This window comes from Anoplolepis gracilipes, chromosome 10, assembly GCF_047496725.1.
Source record: "Anoplolepis gracilipes chromosome 10, ASM4749672v1, whole genome shotgun sequence".
Taxonomy (NCBI): Eukaryota; Metazoa; Arthropoda; class Insecta; order Hymenoptera; family Formicidae; genus Anoplolepis; species Anoplolepis gracilipes.
Window position 1 is genome coordinate 12,507,731 of NC_132979.1, and position 7,537 is coordinate 12,515,267.

The window sequence follows — 7,537 nt, forward strand, 5'->3', positions numbered from 1 at the left end:
TATAAATTTAAAACAAATTAACTTCTTATAAAAATTAAAACAAAAATAATACTGACCCTTGTCAGTAAAGAAATAAAAAAGAAAAAGAAATATCATTCAGTAAAGAACATTTCAAAAAGCATATGCACACTAGCGTTAAGAGATACATATATATATATAAGCAAATCTATATAAGCTAATTTATTTAATAATATTAATAAACTAATTTTATATATATATATCAACATGTAAATCTACATGGAAGACTTTCTCTTAATGTAACTAATGAAAAAGTAATATTCTAAAAAGATAACACATGACAAGTATTATACATACATATATATATATATATACATATGTAAAAGAGAGCTATTCTCCTATGCTAAAATAAAAATCATAAAGAATCAATATAGAAAAAATTATAAATTAAAATAACAGTATTAGACTGCATCTTCCATATAGATACTATTATAAAAGCGGATATGTTAAGATGAAATATGTGATACAACAAGAGAGAAAATTAAAAGAAATTTAAATATAAAAGTATAAATTAACAAGTGAAAAGAAAAGGAATATTAATGATGAGACATAATAATTTCGAAAAGAAATACTAACTCTTGCTATGCTTGAATCAATAAGTCTCTCTTGCTGTAAAAAGAATTATAATATAAGAGTGCGAAATTATTTTATAATACAAAGAGCCTTTCATTCGCATGATGACGCAATAAGCGACGGCGAGAAAAACTGAGTGAAATCAAATATTATTCTTATCTCTTGACGCGGAGACCCGATGAAATCGAATATTATACTTATCTCTTGACGAAGAAAGATTGAATGAAACCGAATATTATTCTTATCTATTGACACAGAGACTCGACGAAACTAAATATTATAACAACGTGCCTCTTGATATTCACGTTGAATATCAAACTGAGATTAAGAAAAGCTCACCGCTTCTGACGTCTTCGAAGGAGGAGAGTTCCCTCACCAAGATCAAGAATCCATCTCCACCGGATGACATAGCCAACCCGGGAAGTCTTGGATCCACCGGACGCCTAGAGGGAGAGACCCGAAAGTGGGGACGGAGCGCAGAACGTCAGTCGAGCTTGCGGACAGAGGCAGTCGTTCACCACCGGTCATCTAAAACAGTCGTCTTCCTACCTTCAACCTAAAAATCGCTAACCACTCATCATTTTAATAAGTCGTTCATCATAAGTTAAACAGTAGACGTGAAGAAGTCATCCTAAGTGATAGAATCTCTGAGTCTTTGTTCGCTGCGTCCTAAAATATAATTCAACTTAGTTTTTCTGACTACTACTTTGTGTCGTCAAGGTAGAGTCTTTTAATATTTTAAGATTCATCTACTCCGCGACTCGTTTTAAATTAACTTAGATTTAATACTATATTACCATTGATATCTTTAATCTCGGTACAGTGCGGATGTACCTCTCGTTTTAATTAATAACATTATCATAGCAACTTATATACTTGCAGCTTTGTAAAATTATTTTGACATTTGAAATATACTAGCTTATTCTTGCATTACTTCAAGTGAATTGTTAGATCCAGTGTTCCTACATTCCAGAGCCAACATTTACTATAAACAATTAGATATTATACAAATTTATTACTACAATATTAACTAAATATTAAAGTCATTAGAATTTTATTATTTACTCTATCTGGATAAAGCGATAGCGAGTCCCGAGCCTGGGAAAGAGCAAAGTGACGTGCCCCTCGTTACAGTTCAGGCAGAGCTAAGACTTAGTCGATGAGCTGTCTGGGCGTCGTTTAATCCAGATTGTTAACAAAAGTTAAGTTAGCAAAATAAAAAAATAATTTACGATAATTTATAGTAGATGCCTGGTACTCGCCGCGCCGGTAAAAGGTACAAACAGTTACGCGCCGCTTTACGCCAACAACGGCAACTTCAAAACCAAATTAATGTTTTTAATCAAACAATTGGAAATAGTGAAGAACTTATTATAGACATACCGAATAATCAAAGAATCGTTGTTGAACTCTTCGAGTGACCGCAGGCCTTAGAGCCAGTTGACATCCCCAGCACCCGAAGAACCTTTGAGTTCATTGGATGGCCCGGACCACTAGCGCAGATTGAACTATTTTTTCCTGAGATCTCTGTCGCAGACATCCCCGAATCTGATCCACGAAGAACAGCACGTGAGAAGACACAGGAAAATTCACAACAATAAAATACTTTAAAGTAAATCACACACACACATATAAATATATATATATATATATATATACACATATTTTTTCTTTTCTTTTACCTCTTAATATTATTTTAATTCAACATTATTTTAATTACACATTAGTAACCATATTACTACTTTATCTTATAATCATTAAAATTATAATAAAATTTTTAGAAAATTTTATTTGCAATTGCTTTCACTATATTAAAGCATTTTCTATATCATTTAATAATATTATTTCAAATATAAAATACGTAAAAATTTCATTATATACATACATATATATATATATATATATATATATATAATATAATAAATAAAACACAGTAATAGTTAATACAACTGTAAGTACACATATATATATATATTACTGTTCATACAATAAACTGTTCCTCCCTTAGCTCCTAGATATAACTCACGTATAAAGTAGCAACGTATACATATATATATATATATATATATATATATATATATATATATATATATCTATGCTTCACTAAATAATTAACTATAACAATAAATCTTCATAATAAGCTTTTAGACAAATAAAGTATTAATAAGAATCTTTCCAATCATGTATAAGTATTTATGAAAACAATGAATTTTAACCTTATTTATAGATTAACATTAAATTACTAATTATTAATTTTTCTAATTATGACAAAGAAACAAATAAATAAATAGAAACATATATATATAAAAGAAAGATCCGCGATACTTATCTTAATAAATAATGTCATAAGGAGCATCCTTCTTATAACTACCACTTTCCTTCTCCATCAGAGACGGTGACTTTTTAAATAAATAATAGCACCGGCCTCTAATTAACCATATTCCAGTGTAAATTCATTTATTTGTACACCATCTTCCCTTGAAAAAAAAAAGAAAAAAAAAACACAAAAATTAAAACATACCTTATTCAACACATTATTATTATTTAGCATATTATTATCATTTTATTATTAAATAAGAAAATCCATTCAAAGTATTCATGAGTCACAAAATCCCCTACATAATTAAAAATAATCAATTCTTTCTCATACTCATTACTATATGAGTATAACTTGTTCAAAATTATATATTAATTCATATCAAGCAATTAACAAATCATATTGAGAAAGTTTTCATCCCTTTCTTCTCAATCTATAATAAAACCGAGTCAATTTGTTTATAAATAAACAATCAAGTGACATGTTAAGATAATAATTTTAACATACATTTGCACATTAGGGCAATTGTGTGTGTGTGTGTGTGTTAAAACCCTCCATACACATATACTTATAACCAATCCATTTGTTAACTAACAATAATTTATAAACGATATCATATTTTTCTCATCAAAATTTTAGTCAAATTATTATAATTAGACTCCTTTGTAATTACCAAATATTATTTTTCTTACATAATTTAATTTACAAATTACTTGTATAATCAAATAATAACGAATCTATTGGAGATACGAAATTAGAAATTGTCTCAGTTATTCTATCCTACTTGTAAATTAATAATTTCTAACAAATTTTCCTCCTCATGATTAATTAACAATAACGTTATGTAATAACAATAGAAACCATAAAATTTTATTACAAAATAAATAAATAATTAACGAAATTTCCAATTTGCTTGAAACTTTGAGAATACACTTTTTAGCCAATTTTACACATTTTGACCGCCATTTTGAATTTTTTTTATTTCCGGACCTAATGATCCCAAATACCCTTAAAACTTCTTATTACCACTAAACTAAGATTTATGCAAAACTTGGATTAAATTAAGACGACTTTAGAATTTTTGCTATTCAATAAATCACAATTTTGCACCTGTAAAGGTACTACTTTAACTGGGTTATTTTATGCAGTATTCCCTGTATATCTTATAACCAAAATTTCGTAAACTCACCCTTAATTGGTTACAAAATATTTCCATTTGTTTATAAGACGTCAGCCATCTTGTTCTTACTGGTTCATCCTGGGAAGATCGGACCAATTCCATTATAAAGGACTTGAAATGACGATAATCTGTCCTTAATCTCGCCTCTCCAAATCAGTCCCTATAATAATTAATTAAATGAATTAATTATAAGAGTTATAGAATTTCTTAAATAATAAGTTAGGATAATTCTTAACAGTCATTACTAAATAATAAAGACAAAATCCTACTTTAGAACCACCCTATATACACATCTCATATACCGGGTGTCAAAGAATCATTGATCATAGAAATTTAAATTTTCAATATCTACAATACACTCAATACGTACTCACAACGAACATAAAATTTTTATTTCTATCTCTCTATATTAGCCTCAAATAAATTGATAATCAATGAAACCAAGAGTAACCGACTCTGAAATACAACAAAATTCTTCCCAAGAACCTGACACTATACTAGAAATATTAATACAATTCTTGGAAGGAAATAAAGAAAACATTATTTATAATTTAGACGATATTATTATTGAGCTTATGAACCAAGCCTCAATTATAGTGGTTCCCGATCAGTAAAAAAATCTCCTGATTATCAAAAAGGGTCAAGACTTAGCTCTCGGCGGCTCCCTGGGTATAGCCGGTTTAAACAGGTTGCCCTAAAAACTAAATAGAGAGCAACCCTGGTATTGACACTGAGGTGGACGATAACAGTGGATCGCGAGACGTGCGAGCACGTAACAAAATTGGTGGCAGCGGTGGGATACTATACTGGATTTCCGAAAGGATAAACCATTATAGTAAGAAATTCTCGCCTAAAAGACTTGACCTATAACGATAATGAATACTCGATCTCAATCCTCCAGAACTGCCTCTGAACATAGTGATAGTGATACTACTATCATTACTCCTTTACAAAAACAATAAGCCGAAATTGAGGTTATGATGCAACAATTACGGAATAAAGAAAAACTCGTACGGGAACAACAAACTGCTTTAAATACGCAACAAAAAGAATTTGAATCTTTGAGAGAAAAATTTGACGCTGAACAAAACGCTGCTGTTGACATAAACAGTCTCACTTCAATATTAAGCTCATTAAGACAAGAAGTTTCCTCTTTAAAAACCTTACCAAATCAATTAAACAATCTAGAACAAAAGGTATCCGAAATGCGACAACAAGGCTTGCCTAATCTACATGTACAAGATTACATAAGAAGTTTGCCTCAACAAGATAATAATAATACTTTACCTGATAATGCAATCCCGAAATCTCCAGTTAACAATGGCAATCTTCCTCCTCCACCCGTTTCAAGAAATGCCCCTCTGAATATGGACCATATCCAATTAGCCTCTCCCATTCGTATTAAAGACATCATTGACTCCATTCCCAAATATGACGGCCATAAGATGTCCGTATTTCAGTTCTGTAAAACATGCGAACGAGCATTAAATTTGATCCCTTCCTGGCAAGAGGAATTTTTATTACCACTAATAGTAAACAAACTACAAGGACATGCGTACGCGGCAATAGAAGGAATAGAATATCATAATTTGACGGATCTAACTAATCGATTAAAAAGAGTATTCGGTCCTAACAAATCGGTTGACCAATATCGCGGAGAACTCGCTAATGTTTACATGAAACCGAATGAAAATATTTTTGATTATATAGAGAGAGTTAAAGAATTAAGATCCGCCATTATAGATGGAGAACTGACGATTCACGGGAATTTGAGCGAACAACTTCGCTATAATATTGAAACAAGAGCTTTAGAAAGTTTTATTAACGGCCTTCCGCCGGAATTATTGATTCGTGTCAAACTAGAAGGATATTATTGCCTCGAAGATGCGATCGTTGGAGCCATTCAATTAAGTAAGACTTTAGAAACCGAAAATCAGCGCAAAAGGGCTGCTTTCCCCACACGACCCACATTAATTCCTCGCGCAGACCCTACTTATACGCCCCACATCCTCCAGAATCCATCACGCAGCCCAACGGCTACTCCCATTACTACACCCAGAGTATACGATACGCGTAATAATAACGCCCCTTTTATTAAACCTTTAATTCCTGGACAACCTGGTCCGAATTACCCTACTGAAAAAATATGTCGTTATTGTAAATCCCCCGGACACTTAATTACTGAATGTCGAAAATTAGCATATAAGAAATCACTTACAGAAGGAACGAGTTCTTCTAGTCAACCCCTTGATAACCAGGGAAACGGTCAGAGCGCTCCGGTCCAAGGAGGCGTTCGCCGGGACGCTGTTCAACAGGAACGCCCACTCCCCTCTCGAGTCGTACGATTCGCAGAGCTGGACAGTCAAAATCTGGAAACACAAAAGTAAATAAGCATCGTTTTGCAGGAAGCACCTGCGCCCCTACCGTCACCTTGTCGTCTCTCGATTTAAAAGAAATATGCACTTTTATGATAGACTCAGGCTCTGATCTGAATTTAATAAAAAAACAATATATTAATTCTCACATTTTTTCGGATAAAGAAAATATCCAATTATTGCAAGGAATAGCATCCGAACCCATAAAAACATTAGGTGCTATTCACATTTCATTACTGGAAAAACAAACAGAATTTCATGTAGTCCCCGACGATATACTCTTTTCGCAGCATGGAATTCTTGGCAACCCATTTTTAAAAGATCGAAATACAAATGTTGATTTTAAAACAAAGCACTTACTTCTAGAAAATACATCCATTCCGTTTGATAAGACTGAACATGTCAATGTCAAACCAAAGTCAGTTACTCCCTTCTTTATTAAAATCACGAATCCTGAAATAAAAACAGGATATCTTCCATTAATAACCTCCATAAAAGGAATATACCTCGGAGACGCATTAGTCTCTAATATTCATGGCAAGGTCCATTTGCCTCTTTTTAACACTACTAATGAAGAGTATGAAATAGAAATACCTTCATTTCCATTGCAAGAATTTGATACCATCGACATCCAAGAGAATCAATATTCTCCTTGTGAAGCCAACGGAACCTTAGGGTCATCCGAGGCCTCTGGTCATTGTATCACTGATCTTGACTCCACTTGTCAGCCCACTTCTTCTTCTGAGGAAGACGAAGTTAATTTTCCTACGTCTCACGGAAGTTTTTGCGGTGTTATCGATTCCCGAGGGCATCAGATAAGCGCGAACTATCCTTTAAACCAAAATCCGTCTCAGTCAGAAGAAATATTTTTTGAAACGCCGCCAGAACGTGCGGAACTTACTCTACAACTCCTAAGATTAGAACACTTAAATGAGGAAGAAAAGACTAATCTTAAAACATTAATCTCCAATAATCTAGACAGATTCCACTTACCCAACGATAAGTTAGGAACCACACACGTGACTCACCACTCCATTTACACTACAGACGACTTTCCAATCCACACCAAGCAAT